We start from the raw sequence: 16,935 nt of genomic DNA on the forward strand, positions 1-16,935 counted from the left end.
GTCTCTGCAATGAACAATATTTACAGTCATTAATATAATAACTGTTTATTGGTTTTCAACTTTTAAAATCAAACTATCAAACTATAGACAAAACACACACATACACAAAACCTAATCATGATTACAGAACAGAATTCAATGTTATCAACTTTAACAACATAAAAGACCAGATGCCAGAAGTTGGGAGGTTGATGGTAGGGAAGAGGGCAAAAGGAAAAGATATTCTCATCTAGCAAAGTTCTGGTCAAGACATATTTTCTATAGTTTGTGGAACAAGAAATAAAAGTGTTACTTAAATTCAGAAAGGTATCTAATAGAGAAACCAAATTATATTAGCAGGAAGGACAAGAGTTGAACTTGGTGTAAATGATCTAAATCTTCATCTGTCAGAACAGGACACCCACAGGTAATGTCTGAAATTGATAAAAGACAAAGGCCCACATAGCTTAATATTTAGATATGGAGATAATCAGAAGAAATAATTAAAAGTGGATGCTAATAACTAAAAATGGTAGAGTGGGGTGGGGATGTGTGAGGCAGTAGACTCGTGCTTTTCATAATGTCCCTTTGTACTGATTCGAGTTTATTGATTTGTTTTCTAAATAATGTGCATGAATTACTTCTATTTTAAAATGAACACGAGGGGCCGGCCCGGTGTCGTAGCGGTTGGGTACGCAGCGCTTCCACTGCGGTGGCCCAGTGTTCGGATCCTGGGCGCAGACTGACACACCGCCTGTCAAGCCATGCTGTGGCGGGCGCCCCACATAAAGTAGAGGAAGATGGGCACAGATAAAGAGCCCAGGGCCAATCTTCGCTGGCAGAAAAAGAGGAGGATTGGCATCCGATGTTAGCTCCGGCTAGTCTTCCTCACACACACACACACACACACACACACACACACACAAGAACATGTATTTAAAATTAATGTTTAAAAACACAGAAAAGGATATTCTTGTGCACCACTTACCCTCCCCCAAATTCCTTGTCACTGCAGACCTAATGGCAGCAGAATATAAAAACTTTGGGAAACCTTGCAGTCTCCCTTCCTGCCTCTCCCATAAATGCAGCTCTGCTGCAGTCAAACTGGAATATTTGTTAGCCCAAACCTGCCATCTTTACACCCACCTCCTTGCTTGTTTTCATGCCTCCCAGGGCTGGAAAGCCCTTACTCCTTATCTCCACCAGTTGGATTCCTCCCTATTCTTCAAGGCTCAGCTCAAATTCCACCTCCTCCAAAGTCTTTCTTTGTCCCCTGGTAAACTTCCTCCTCCTCGGGGCCTCCTGAGTCGTCATTCAAGCCTCTTATTATGACACTTACAGGTTCCTTCTTCAAGTAAATTATTTAGGTCAGTGTTTCATGCCCCCAACCATCTTTCAGACCAGCTACCAGATTGATCTTCCTAAAATACCAATCTGACTCTGCCACTCCCTGCTTCAAACCCTTCTACTGCTTCCCTTGCCCATAGGGTCAAAGCTGAGCTTGATTGCCTGGCTTCTGCCACTTCTTCCACCACACGGAACGATGCCTGCTCCCCCAAAACCCATGCGCCATACTCTTCATACAACTTTGCTGAGGCAACTCCTCTGCTTGGAATGTTCTTTCCCCACCCCGTCCACATGGTAAACACCAACTCTTCCTTCAAGTCTCGGCTCAAGTACCCCTTTTTCTATAGAGGCTTTCTTGAGTACTCCCTCCATCCTGCCCCCACTCCAGGAAGAACCATCCAATGGTCCTATATTCTCTCTCTGCCCCATCTGGACTTCTGTTATCTCATCTGTCACAGTTGGTGCACTTACCTGCTTACTTATGAGTCCCCAATTAAACTGTGAGTTCCTGGAGTTCAGGAGTATACCTTATCTCCAGAACCTAGCACGGTCCTGACACGTAGCAGGAACTCGATGCATGCTTGCTGAATGAATGGATGGAAAAGTGATGACTGAGTGATTACAGAAAAGAACAAATGAGCAAATGAATGAGATATATGCTTATATCAATGCATGAATGATTAAGTTAAAAAGCTTAATGAATGAGTTATGCAGGAATAAGTGAAGAAATGAATGATAGCTGGATGAATGAATGAGAAAAAGAAGCCAATAAGTAAAGGAAAAGTGCCTGTGCCAGTGAGGGTATGAGAGAAAGAATGAGTGAATTCCCACCTCTGTGTCTTGGTTCAAACTCCACCTGGAAGACCTTCTGCCCTGCTCTCCACCCATCTAAAGTGCACACCACAGTGTTAACCTCTTTAGATTACAAGGAACAGACACACTCAGGTTAGTGATGGAGATTTATTGAAGCATTCAGGGAAATAAGGAAGACGAAAACAGCTACACAGGCAGCCTCACAGAAGGAGAGAAACTTGAAAATGGTTCATGATCCAAAGCAGCTCTAGAGCCTGGCTTATCTTGTCACTCCTCAGCTGCAGGCATCTGTTGCTCCCTTCTCTAGTGCTTCCCAAAACGGTGACTCAACTTCTTTCTGGCTGTATTTATACTCCTACTGCTACTGACTACCTTCTTTCTGCTCCCCTCCTTGCCAGCCCATGGCCTTCGGGCCTCACAGCTTCTGGGCCTCCTGGCTCCTGCAGCTTCCTGGCTTCTGGGGCTTCAGTTCCAGTTAACCCAGGGCTTCTCTGTTGTAGCTTCTGCTTGCCTTGTAATTCCTGCTGCCTCTTCGATTCCTGTTGCCTTGCTGCCACGTGGTTCCAACTACCTCGTGGCTCTTGCAGTCTCATCACTTCTGCTGCCTCATGGATCTGGTCTGTTCAAGCCTGCTGCTGCTTCCTGGATCTCAGATTCAGGGTTTCGCCTCATGGTTTCTGGTCCTTGTGGCTCCTACTTTCATGGCTTCTGTGTCCTTTGGCCCATTGTTGCCTTGCCACTTCCTGGCTTCTGCCACCTTGTGGTCCCATGTTCTCATGATACAAATGCCTCACGGTTTCTGCTGCTTTCTCCTTGCTTTTGCTGTTTAGTTTCTGGCACCCCTCATCTACCACCACCTCTGCCTTGCTCAATTCTAATTAATTGCTCACTTCTTCTGAATGCCTTACATTCAGCCTCCATGAAAAAGGATTGTTTCATACATTAGCTATTCGATACAGGCTGTCCCTATGAGGTGGAGTTCTTACATCAGTCCACCTAATAGGCCACCGGCCAGCCTAGAGATTGGCTATCCTTGAGTCAGATACTATCCCAACCTACCCATCTGTGGTCAGGATTGTGAGGTCACATGGTACAGAGCATGGCAACTCATGCTTAAGAAACTCCTTAGAAGGAACTGTGGGCGTGGCAGGTTTGCTGAAGGTTTCCAGAAGGGGGCAGTGTAAATGGCAAGCTTCTTGTTTGGCCTCTCCAGCACATCGACCCTCAAGGCTCAACCTAAGTCCCACCTTCTCCCTGGCTACCTCTGCCCTTCCTGATCTGTGATGGGAGCGATCAAGCTCTAGGGGCGATGTGGAAAGGGAACTTAGGTTCCGGTTCTGGCTCCAACACTTCCTAGTAGTGAGACCTTGGGCAAGTTCCTTCCCCTCCAAGGGCCTCAGGAGGGGGTTGGACAAAGTCTGTAAGTTCCCTTACAGGTCTGACATTTGGGCATCTCACTTTAGGTTACTGTATATGGGACATGAGTCTTACCTGGGAAAGTCCTCAAAAACATCTCTTGAGGTAGGAAAGAGGGAGTCAAGAGTCCTGGCTTGGAAGAGCCTCACTGCACACAAGAGGGGCTTAGCCAAGATTTATTGAACTGGATGAATGAATCAATGGCTGGGGGAGGAGGAAACCACACAGCACACAGAGAATGTTTAACTAACTTGAGGGAGGAATTCCAGTTGCTGAGGAGGCTGGAAGGAGATTCCGATTCAGATGGATGAGGAAGGAGAATGACTGGGATAGCGTAGGAATCTTGGCTATTAATGGGTACTCATTCTATGCTCTCAGTCACCCTCCACATCCAATAATCAGTCACCAAGTACAGTTCATCATCTTCCCTTAACAGCTCACACCTTATCACCGCCAATCCATTTCCACTGCCCTTGACCTAGAGCAGGCCTCCTGGGCCTTTCAGTAGTTTCCTAACTAATCTCCCTGTCTCCATTCTCTCCCTCACAAAGGCATGCCTTCACACATTCATCCATCCAAAAACTATTTACTGGGTGCCTGTTTTCTGTCAGGCATTGTGCTTTTTGCTGGGAATATACCAGTAGCAAGATAACCCCAGGCCCACCCTTGTGGTGCTTACAGCTTATTCAGAGAGACAAAATAAGCAAATATAATGCACCGTGAGAATTGAACAACAGGGAAACTGCAGGCATGGGGGCACACAGCATGAGCGCCTGACCTAATCCATTTCCGCACTGGCTGGCCAGAAAGAGGTTTGTTAAATTCACATGTGATCTGGAGTCTCCCGTGCTTAAAAGCATTCCCCGGCTCCCCCCTGCCTTCATGCTCCTTTTCCCAAACCTGGCTGTACCCTAGTCATGTGGTGACCTTTATGAGCACTCAAGATTCCAAAACCCCACCCCAGTTACTGAAACTGAATTTTTAGAGGTTGGGGCCCAGGGTGCCCTGTGTATTTCTAGTGCCCAGTCAGTTTGGGAACCACACTGGCCCATGAGATAAATCTAAACTCTGTAGCCAGGCTCTTATGACCCTCTTCGAATTCAAGTCAGGTTCCTGACTACCTCTCCAGCTTCATTTCTTGATGCTCTTCCCCCATGCCAGGAAACTTGATGCTTCAGTACTCTCCGAATTGCTTTGCTGTCACTTGCCTTCAGGTCTTTGGGCATACTGTTCTCACTACCTGGAAATTCCTTCCACTTCCTCCTCAACTGGCTAATTCCTACCAGTGCCTCAAGACTCAGTTCAGGTGTCACCTCCTTGAGGATGCCTTCCTGAACCTCTCCCTAAGCTGGATGCCCTCCTTTTCTGTGTTCCTGTCAGAGCACCGATCACACTGCATAATAATGGCTGTCTAATAAATTGCCTCCCAACTAGACAGTGAGCTCCTCAAAGGCAGGACAAAGATTTGACTCACGCTTGTGTCCCTGGTGCGCAACAGCGTGATTCTCAGAGTCAAGTGCCCAATTAAGGTAGACACTGTCGTGGGAGTACTCTTCGATCCCCTAGACCAAGGCAACTGGGTCCAGAGCATAAGGAAGTCAACCTAGCATCCTTCAACAAGCCCTGCGGATCCTACTTGGAACCAGCTTGCTCTTGGAAACACATTGTGGTGTCTGCTCTCCTCTCTGAGCACAGCCTTCACTGAGCATGGGCTGCCTTGTGATGATTCGAGGCAGTGTGGCACAGTGGGAAAGCACTGGACAAGCACAGAGGAAATTCAAGTTGAAGTCTAGACTCTGCCACTGAACCACCGGGATCTCAGACAAGTCATCTCACCTCCTTGATCCTCAGAACCTAAGGCCTCAAGCTCCTTTGTAGCACTTGTGTTCCTGTGTGCCAGGGCCTTAGCCTAAGGCATCTCATGTAATCCTTTCCCACCCTGTGAGGCAGGGATTAGTTATCTAGATTATTATCCACACCTACTGAATTAGATTTCTAGGCGCTGACCAGAACAAGGAGCTCCACATGCTTTGAACATGGGGGTGCAGCAGGAACTGGTGCTTTCCATTATAAGCCCTTCTGTACTATTTTATTTTCTAACCAGTGTATATATTGCTTTGATTTTTAAAAAGGAGAAAGAAAAAGCCTCACAAGTGATTCCAGTGCACAGCCAAGGTAGATAACCATCCTCACAGTGGAGAAAGCACTAGACTGAATCGGAGGGCCTGGGTTCAAACCTCACTCTTATCTGGTAGTTGGGTCACTTAACCTTCCCGGCCTCAGTTTCCTCATCGGTGAAGTGAGGAGAACAGCAATCGCCACCTCTAAAGGCCTATGATGATCTAGATGCCAGCCAAATTGCTTCACATGTATTTCATCTTCGCTACACTGCTGCAAGGTAGGCCTATATGATTTCTCTTTCTACATGAGGAAACCGAGGCTCAAGGAGGTGAAGTAACGGGCTCAGGTTTCTACAGCTAGGATGTAAAGCAGAGTGACTCCCAAATCGTGCTCCTCCACATATGCCAGCATTTTCCAAACTACAGCACATGTACCACTGGTGGTATGTGACTTCTTTGGTTGAACACAGACAAATTTATTTTGTTTTGGTAGCTATGCCTTTAATATGTATTAGAAAAATACATAATTAGCACATCGAACCTGTGGTTTCATGGATATCACTACTTAGGATGAAACTGAAGTAGACAACAATGTTAGACCCAAGACAACCTCAAGATAAATACTGAGTAAATAGCACAGGAGGGCAACTGAAAGTATCTATCAAAACAAAAATATAAATAGCCTGTGACTCTGCAATTCAACTTCTAGGAATCAACCCGAGGTAAACTTACACACACACACACACACACACACACACACACACACAATGTTCCTATGTAGTATTTTGTAATAGCAAGAACGGAAAACAGTCTTACTGTCCATCACGAGAGCAATGGGTTAAGTAAAATGTGCTCGAGTCATATGATGGCAATCTATACAGCAATTACAAAGGATGAACTGCATCTACATTTAGCAACATGCATAGATCTCAAAAACAGTGTTAAGCCAAGAAAGCAAATTGCAGCATGATTCAATATACCATTTGCATTAAACACACAATATTTTCAATGAACTCATATATGTAAAAGTCTTAAAGTCTAGATGGATATACAACAAACACGACAGCAGGTCAAGAGGGAGAGGGGAGAGGGAATGGCAGTCGAATGAGGCTAGCTTTATTTGTAACAATCTAATTTCTTAAAAGAGAATGCATTCATGCATTATTTGGGTAATTAGAACTGATTTAACTTTTAAAAAACAAAATTGCAGTACACAGAGCAAGACAAGGTGATGGTCTGACGGTGTATGTGAACAAGCAAAGGCTGACCTTGTGGCAGCAGGCTGTGCTGCCTCTGCACAGGCCTTGCAACTAATGCCGCTCATTCCTAAAAGGAACGCCACACGATTTGGCCGGGATGTGGCCCAGGCTACCTCTCCCCTACTTCCTCACAACCCAGGTTGGGGCCCAGGCACCTGGTTATCATATGTGGTTGCAAATATAGGCTTCCTTAGGCCCTCCACTTACCAGGTAAACCCCATCAGTGCCCTGAACTTTCCTAATAACCAGGGCATTCAGCATCTCCCAGATTTGGAGGCTCCTTCTGTCCCTAACAACTGGGATCAGAAGCCCTCAGGCTCAGGTCCAGGCATGAGAAGGCTTGCATTCTGGAGGAGTCAGCACCTAGTGGGCTCCAAGTAGGGATAAGGCTTCCAGTGAGGAGCTTGACATCATTAAATCCTATGAGGTAGGTAATATTGTTAGCCTCATTTTACAGATGAGGAAACTGGAGGCACAGAAAGGTCAAATGACTTGCTCAACGCCAACCTAGTAAGTGATAAAAAAAAATGGGACTAGAACCCACAACTGTATGTCCCCAGAATCCAGGCTCTGCTCCTAATGCCTGACCAAATCCTACCAATTTGTCAAGGTCCAGCTCAAATGTGACCTCCAGGAAGCCTGGAGGTGATCATCCTCTTCTCAGATTCAAAGTACCTATACATATGATTCAGCTAACTATGGGAACTCATGAACCCACTGCATCTCCTTAGCAGGAGAGTAGAGATCATGTCTGATTCAGCTCTGTGTTCCTAGCATAGAGCCTGACAAATAGAGGGTGTTCAGTATGTGTCTGATGAATACATGAATGAACAAAAACACAAATGAGTGAATGAGGGCAATTTCATGTGACTGCCTGACTCCTATGAGGTCCTGAACGCCTTTGCCCAGCTCTGGGGTGCTGTCATACTAAGCTCTCTTGGAATCAAATTCAGTCTAGGCTCCTTCTAAAATGGGTCTCCAATATCTTTATTATTTTGCAAACACACCCACATGCACATGCGGACACACATATACACACATACATACCCACACACAAGCAAAATGCAAGGGGGCCCAAGGGACCTCTGATTATGGGTGATGGGGGAGAGGTCCAGGAGGGGAAGAGGGGATGGACAGATGGCCCTGTTCAGCTCAGTCCAGCTCAGCACCTCCTTCCAGAGGCCGGGATGCTGCCTGTAGCTCAGGAATTTTGCTCCAGACCTAACATCACCTCTGTTCCTCTTCATGCTTCATAGCAGTGCCTAAATCTCAAGACTATACCAAACAAGGACAGGAGGCAGGGGAAGGTTGGGAGCCAAATATCCAGAGATTGGGAGAAGGGCAGCTTAGGGATCCAGACAGGGCGGGAGGGCAGAACTACTGTTACTGCTCATTGGGGTTGGGGTTGGCATCTGGGTACTTGGTGAGGTCGAAGGTCAGGACTTTGCTGATCACACAGTCCCCTTGCTGAAGGAGGAGGGAGAAAAAGAAAATGAAATTGTAAGGAGAGAATTAAGAGGGGTCTAGCACCCTGGAACTGGGGGCCTCAAACCTCCTCCCTACATACCTGCCCAAAGCCCAGGCGATGGTTCTCTCTGGGTGTGAGGGGATGTGCTCGGTCCCATGTGCCTTCTCTCCCTGCCTACCTCCGCAGTCTCCTGCTTTTGCACTCTGCTGTCTGGCTGCCTCTGCCTGGCCTTTCTGCCTGGCCTTTCCACCTGTCCCCAAATGCAGCGGCCCTGCCCAGCTGGGCTGGCTAAGCCTCCAGGGTAGGGCTCCAACAAGCCCAGATGGCCCTTCAGGACCTGAGTCCCTATGCTCCTCCGCCCCCGTGCTCCTCCACTGCAGCCTTCCTTCCTGCCCTGGGGAGTCAGGCAGGGAGTGGGGCTGGCTCTCAAGCCAGGCCCGCCCTACCTCGGGGTAGACTCCAATGAGGCTCTCAGCCTTCGTGGTAGAACTCCTCCTGAGAGAGATGACGATGGCCTGAAGTTGCAAGTCGACTGCTCCTTGATGTAATTTGCCACCTGTGGGATGCGCCGGGCACTTAGCAGGGCTGAAGCCCTAACACTCTCTTGTGTTTTTCAGTCAGAATCAGAGGCAGAGGGGATGGGGTAAGGGATGGAGGGTGGGGAGAAGAAAGGCTGAGAGGAGGCACTGACTAGCATGGCATGGATGACCCTGGGCCCAGCCTCCCGGCACAGAGAACAGGCAGCAGGAACGGCTAGGGCGCACTCAGGAGTTGCTCCCTGAAACCCAGCCCTCCCTCCCAGGCCCCACTTTCCTTGCACCCACCTTGCCAATGTTGGTGTTATCCAAGGCAGCATCGATCTCATCCAGGACTAAGAAGGGGGCTGGCTTGTAGCTGGGAGGGAACCAGCACGTGAGCTGACACTGATGGGGATGGAGGTGGAGTGGGACAGCCCCAGGGCCCATCACACCGGCCAGCTTCCCCTCCACTTCTTCTCAGAAACTAAAAACCCAGGTCTTAATGTTGCCTGAGCCCCTAAAGGCTAATACACCAACTGAGCCCTCCTCTGTATCCAGCCCTGTGCTCCAGAATCCTGTAGAACCAGGAGAAGACACGGCCTTCTCCAGAGCTCCCAGACTGGCTGGGGACATAAAGCTGTCCTAGGCTCTGGCCATACTGACCAAGCTACCTGGAGGTCCACCCCACTCACCCGCCAAGACAATGCTGTTACGCCTCCCTGCCTCTGCACGTGTTGCACCCTCCGTGTGGAATGCCTACTGGTCTCCTGGCTAACTTCTACTCATCCTTCAGATTTCTTGCTCAAGTGTTATCTGCCCTTGAAAGCCTTCACTGGCCACCTGCACCCTGCCCCAGATTGGGTCGGCATCCCTCCTCTGTGTATCCACAGCACACACGCCAGCCAGTTACAACACTTAGCTGAATGTGTTTACACATCTGGCTTCCACTAGACCATGAGCTCCTCGAGGACAGAGACCACGCCTGACTCATCTGTGTCCCTAATCCCCAACAGGGTCTGGTACAGAGCAGCCCTCAAGAAATGCTTGGTGAATGATGCTGTACAATCAAGCACTAAGTTGTGGGGGGTCAGATTCAAGGACTACTGGCGCTCAGGAGGGGAGGTCAGGGTATGCCACAGTGGTCAAAGCACGCTTCCTAGAGGAACAGGAGGAGGAGAATGAGATGTGAAGGGGTGGTAGGTGACAGTCAAGCTAGATTTGCATGGGAAGGGCTTATTAGCCAGCAACCATGTGAGCAAAAGCCTGGCAGTGGGACTGAATACATGCAGGGGCCAGTGAGGGCAGGCTGAGTGGACGAGGGTGGATGGGGAAGACAGGTCCAGGAAACCAAGGCCAGATATGCTGTAGTAGGTAGGGAAAGAGGGACGCAATCCAGATCTCCACCAGCACATCTTCACCTCTGCATATCCTGGGCCCCAGAGCCTCCGGGGCCTCAGTTCAGTCTTCTCCGCCAACCGCCCTGGGCGGGGCACAGCCTTACCTGTGGATGGCAAAGAGCAGGGCCAGAGCTGCCACTGTTTTCTCTCCACCTGACAAGTTGTCCATAGGCCGGAAGCGCTTGCCAGAGCCACGCAGTTGTAGTTGATGCCATCCAAGTAGGGCTCCTCAGGGTTCTCAGGGCCCAGGAATGCCTAGGGAAGGCAGATGGTTCAGGGTCAGGATTTGGGTCTGGGTCTGGGTGGGGACGGGACAGGAAGCCTAGAGGGAAGGGCAGCTGAGGATGGTAGGGGCTGGCTGGGTAAGGGCTCCAGCCTACCTGGGCACTGCTGTTGCGGACAGGGCCTTGTAGATCTCATCAATGTTGGTGGCCACAGATTCAAAACAAGCATTGAAGCGGTCAAAGCGCCCTTCTTGATCTGCTCGAACGCCTGCTTGGCCTTCTTGGCTCGCTTGAGCTGCTTCAAACTCTGTCACAAGGGAAAACAGGTGACCCCTCAGTGCCCGGTTCTGCCAAGGCTGAGGACCACGCCTGGCAAGAATGACCTACAAATGACAATCCACAGAGCAGCAACATCCCACAGAGGGAGAGGAATGCCTGGGGAGGGTCCCGGAAGATGGTTCCACAACCACCTGAATGAATCCAGTGGGCCGGCCATGTAGTGCAAAGGAAGAAACATGGGCTTGGAGCCACATAAACATGGGATTCTTCCTGGGCTCTACCAGCAACCAGCTGTGTAACCTTGGGCAGGCCATTCGCCCTCTCTGAACCTCAGTAGTTTTCCACTCTATAAAACAGGTGTGATAACCCCTACTGTTTAGGGCTCTTGAGAGTTTCAAGTAAAAAGCATAAAACGGAGCTGTTGTGATATGTAAACAACAGGCCCTTGTCACACCTCCAGCCTCCTGCCTTCGCTCTTAGGCCCAAGTAAAAGGGGGAAATCTTACCATCTGAGGTCTCCTGAAACTTGTCTCGGACACTTTCCAGCTTTTCCATGGCCTTCATATTAGGGGCAGCAACACGCTGGAGCACACTCTGCTGCTCATTTAGCTTCTGCTGCAGTGTGTTCATCTCCTGCTTGATCTCTCCTCCTCGGCCTGGGCATCCTGTAAAACCCCGGCCCAGCAACATCAAGAAGGGCCAGGCCCCTGAGCCCAGGCCTCCACAGAGATGCTTGACCGAGTGGGGCCTTGGTTCCTGCTCCCACGCAGAAGGCAGGTTCTTCTTCTCCAGCTCAGCTCCTCCCACCAGGTCCTGCCCACAGTAACTATTCCTACCATCCCTGGAAATTACAGGCTGATGCTGCTTTCTCATCTCTAGCCCTTCCCTGGCCCTGTCAGTCTGTCCACCTCTCTCTGGCTCTAAGCCCGTTACGAGCCAGCACCATCCCAGGGGCACCTAGAGGCTCCCACATGGGCTGGTCTGATTCCACAATGAATAAGGCAACTCACGCTTTCTGCTCAGGTCACTACATCTGGAGCAAATTCCACTTGAGTTTGGTTTTAGGTCTTATGGATATTGCAATGCATGTCTAGGCTTGTGCCTTTCTGCCACTTTTAGTCAATAAAGGTTTATTGAATGCCTTCCAAGTGCCAGGCACTGGAGCCCCTCGTGAGCCTGTGAGCTATGGTTCCTGTGCTCACAGAGCTCAGAGACTAACAGAGGAATCCATATAAGTAAACAATCAGAACACTGCATGGTAGATACCAAAACGATGATAAACAGTGTTGGGTGAGCACACAAGAAGTGCACCTAACTCAGACTCTGGGGCTAGGGAAGGATTCCAGGAATATGTTGAAGCTCAGGCCTACAGGATGAATGGTAAGGACAGAGAGAAGGAACAGTCTTCCATGCAGACAAGAGCATCACATGCAGGACTAGGGGTTTGCTCATGGTTCATTCAAGAAATTCAAAGCAATTCAAAAGATTAATAAACTTTAATAAACTTCAAAAGCCAAAAGAAAAAGGCAATTCAATATGGCAATAGTAGCAATTATGTGTGCGTGCAACATGCGTGTGTGCTGGAGGAAAGAGACAAGGCTGGAGGCATAGGCGGAAGCCTCTGATGATGAAGGGTCTTTAGGCCTTGTAAGAGGTTTGGACTTTACTCCTGAGGGAGGTGGAGAGGTACCGCTGAATGACTTCAAGTACAGGAAGAACGTGAATATACACGCATTTTAGAAAAGCCCTTCTGAAGATCTCTACACACTGCTATGGGAGTGGTCTCCAGGGTATGTCATAGGTAAAATATGAAAGGTACACACTAGGATGCTATCGCTTATCTAAGAGAGGGAATATGAACATATTTGTGTTTTAAAAGTACAACAGCAAAAAGGGATAATCCAAAAACTAATTACCGAAAGTGGGGGCCTGGGGCCCGCCTCCCATGCAGAAGGCAGGTTACGCTGCTCTGGTTACGCATGGAGGAAGCTAAACTCCTCTTCATGTACCTTGTATTATACTTTTGTTTTTAGAACCAGATGAAGATTTTACATAATTATAAAACAAAATTAAATCAAAATGTGAAACCACTGGGCAGAAAAAATTGTTAGGGAATGAGATATTCACAAGATGCCCAAGAGTTACCTCTGAAGATTACTTACTACTTACAAAGGTAAAAGGGTATGTTTAGCTGCTGAGAGATCTGGACAATTGATACCTTAACTGAGGATCAAACTTAGCATCATGAATGGCGGGGCATCCTGACATCATGTGCCTCCTGGCGTGATGCAATACAGAGTACACAGCATCACCAATGAAATGTTCTTGCCAAAAAATTACTTAACCCAAATCCATCAAACTAGATCCAAACTCCGGACTAAATCAAACTTCCAATTTATAGGAAATACACAAGGTCAGGAAGAATAAGTTAATTAATAATGAAAGGAAACTAACATATCCATTCTTCAAGACAACATGTAGACTCTTCAAAAGATCAATGTCATGAAAAAGGTGAGGGACTGTTCCGCATTAAAAGAAACTAAAGAGACAGAACAACCAAAAGCAATACATGAATCTTAATTGGATCATAGTTAAAAACAAACAAACAAACAACTACAAAAGACACTTTAGGAACAACTAGGCAAATTTGAATATGGGCAGATATTAGATATGAAATTATTATTAATCTTCTTAGGTGTAATCTGGAGTTGTGGTTATGGAGGAGAATCGCTTAGTTCTAGCATGCTGAAGTATTTAGAGTTGAAGTTTGCAACTTCCTTCAAATGGTTCAGCAAAACAAGAAAAGTGTGTAGTCCAGAGGAAGGAATCAAGAGAGATGAGAGAGAAAGCAAATTGAAAATATCCATTGATGAATCTAAGGTGAAAGGCATATGGGAGTTCACTGTACTATTCTTTCAAGTTTCTTGTAGGTTTGAAAATTTTCAAAATTAAAGTTGGAAAATAAATCAAAATGCCAAAAAGCAATCTCTAAAACCTGAAACTAAACAAAGAAACCTGACTATATTAAGCTGGTTAAACACGCAGAGAATTCTTTCAAATTACTTAAAACATAGGAAAATGACTGTACATGCCCAATGAGCCATTATTAGAAGCTTAACAACAAAAAGAACCTCAAAGAAATTCTTTTTAAACAGCATTCAATAATCAAATTGTTACTAATAAATATCTTATTGTGATTTTCTAAACTATTATACAGAATAGGATAAAGTAAAATATGTTATTACTGTTAGTGTTGCTAGGAATCCAAGATTTTTTAGCATGAATAACTGGAGACTCAAACATAAAATTAATGATGTTAAACTGTGAAAAATTTCACTTTCAATTGGAAGTATCAATAAGAACTCAATGAGAGTATACATTTTTCTCCTTCAAAATAAAATGCAGGGGCCAAAGACATGGTATGCAGTGGTTGAGTGCTGCTGACACTCTGCTTCTGGAGGCCCAGGTTTGCAGGTTCTGATCCCAGGCGCTGGACCTACACACCACTCATCAAGTCATGCTGTGGCGGTGTCCCATAGGCAGTACAAAAGTAGAGGAAGATCTGGCACAGATGTTAGCTCAGGGACAATCTCTCTCTCACCAAAAAACAACAACTAAATAAAAATAAAATATAAAAATGTGTACTTCATAGCCTAGTCTACTGAAAAGTCTCCTTAGAAGCACAGAGCAGCCCAGCAGTCATGAGCACAACACCAGTGTCCAGATGGTAGTCGCTAAATACATAGCATTTCCCATTAAAAGAATGCTCTTCAGAGCTTCTCAGAGAAATGGTTAATTCCAGGTCTGGGGAGGGAAATGTGGAGGATAGAGCCTGGACATACCAGAAAGCAAGGAAGATATCAAAGGCTACGAAAGTTGTGTCAAAATGATTCAGAAGCCAAACTTGGAATGTGAGTTCCCACTGGCCAGAGATGTGAAAACTTGATCAATAAGAAGAAGAATAACCATAACAGAGTACAATACAACAAATGTGTTTAAATCTGTAAGTTCATAGTGGAAACAACTCAGTGGACAAAATCTTGAGAATGCCAAAGAACGAATCTCATTATTTTAGTAAACTGGTAAAGAAAGGGAAAGCAACTCAAGCAGATATATATCCCTGCCTTTTCCTATGTTAAACCAAACTGTACCTCAGGGTAACCAAATAACTGATGAAAGGGAAATCTTCTGTTTACAGTATTTTAGCTTAATAAACTAAGAAGAAATGATAGAATAAGAAGACCATCATTTTGCAACCCCTGCAAATTAACTGATCTGAGGCAATGATCACTACATGGCTGCAAACTGCACAAAAAGAGCCAGCCAACCAGACACTATAAACCCTCCCCTGATGGAAGTAACAAATGCCACTTATGAAGCAGCCTTATTCTTTTTTCTTCTTTGTGAGGAAGACTTCAGCTCCTGTGCTAACATCCATGCTTAAATCTTCCTCTTCTTTGCTGAGGAAGACTGGCTCTGAACTAACATCTATTGCCCATCCTTCCTCCCTTTTTTTCCCTGCCAAAGCCCCGGTAGATAGTTGGCTGTATGTCATGAAGTTGCACATCCTTCTAGTTGCTGTATGTGGACGCCGCCTCAGCATGGCCTCGACAAGTGGAAAGTGTCGGTGCGCCAGGATCTGAACCCGGGAGCCGCCAGTAGCGGAGCTGCCAAGCACTTAACCGCTAAGCCATGGGGCCGGCCCTATGAAGCAGCCTCGACCAAAACAAACCCCAAAACTTGAATCTAATCAAACCTCTAGATAAGATGCTGTCCAATAGGTTTACCAGCCATGTATGACTGTTGAGCATGAAAATGCAGCTAGTGTGACTGAGGAACTAGTTTTTAATTTTACTGAACTTTGTTAATTTAACTTTAAAAACTGATAATTCAGTTACTGGAAAACTTTTAAGTACTCTTTTATACATACTTGGGTATGTGCTTCTCCTTTTTCAATTGTAAATTTTAGGATATCTAAATGCAGATCAAGTATTTCTGAGGAATTTAGCATGCAAATTGAGATGTGCTATAAGCATAAAATATATACTGGATTTTGAAGACTTAGTACAAAAAGAGATTGGTCAAATATCTCATCAATAATTTTTATATTGTTCACATATTGAACAACTCTTTTGGATATACTGGGTTAAAACAAAATATAGTACTAAAATTAATTTCACCTTTTTAAAATACACATGTGGATCACATTATATCTCTGTCGAACAGCACCGATCTGCATCTAATCACCCACTTACAGGAACTACGGAGGATAGCAGTAACTATTTTTTTTTTTGCTTTGTTCTGGGGAACATTTTAAAAGTCATGGGATAGAATCAACCTGGTACAGAATGTAGAAAATCTTTCAGGAGAAATGAGCCAATTCTTTCAACAACAAAAAATATTGCAAAGAAAAATAAAAACGGAGGGGGATCTTATACACAATGGGACTCAAGAAACACATCAACCAATCACTATACCCAATCATTCATCTATCTATTATCTATCTATCATCTTATTTGATTGGCTCCCAATTCAAGCAAGCAACCAGAGAGTGTGTGTGTATGATAATCAGGGAAATGTGAATACTAATCATAATATTAATATCACAAATTATTATATAATACATAATAATATAAAATCCCAATATTAAGGAATTATTGCTTTTGGTATGAAAATGGGTTCAATATATTTTTAAGAATTATCTCTTTTAGAGTTACATTCTGAAATATTTACAAGTGAAATGACATGATGTCCACAATTTATTTTTTTCTTTTTCCTCCCTAAAGCCCTATATAGTACATAGTTATATATTCTAGGTGTAGGTCCTTCTAGTTCTTTCTATGTGAGCCACCACCACAGCATGGGCTACCGAGAGACTAAGTGGTGTGGTTCTGCACCTGGCAACCAAACCCAGGTCAACGCTGTGGAGCATGCTGAACTTTTTTACCCACTAGGCCATCAGGGCCAGCTCCACAATTTATTTTTTAAATAACCTGGGGGTAGGGAGGGAGGATGGAGTACATGGGGGGGTACATGAAACAAGTTTGGCCATGAGTTGATAACTGTTAAAACTGAAGATGGCTACATGAAGTGTGTAATACTGCATTGTACAACA

At 45.8% G+C, this 16,935-nt stretch overlaps 1 pseudogene; it reads right to left on the bottom strand.

Annotated features, from left to right (window-relative positions):
* Positions 1 to 7,953: 7,953 nt before the first annotated feature.
* Positions 7,954 to 11,693, bottom strand: LOC147911919 (structural maintenance of chromosomes protein 1A-like; annotated as a pseudogene).
* Positions 11,694 to 16,935: the final 5,242 nt, after the last annotated feature.

This window comes from Ceratotherium simum, chromosome X (assembly GCF_057802395.1).
Source record: "Ceratotherium simum simum isolate JZ-2026a chromosome X, ASM5780239v1, whole genome shotgun sequence".
NCBI classification, from domain to species: domain Eukaryota; kingdom Metazoa; phylum Chordata; class Mammalia; order Perissodactyla; family Rhinocerotidae; genus Ceratotherium; species Ceratotherium simum.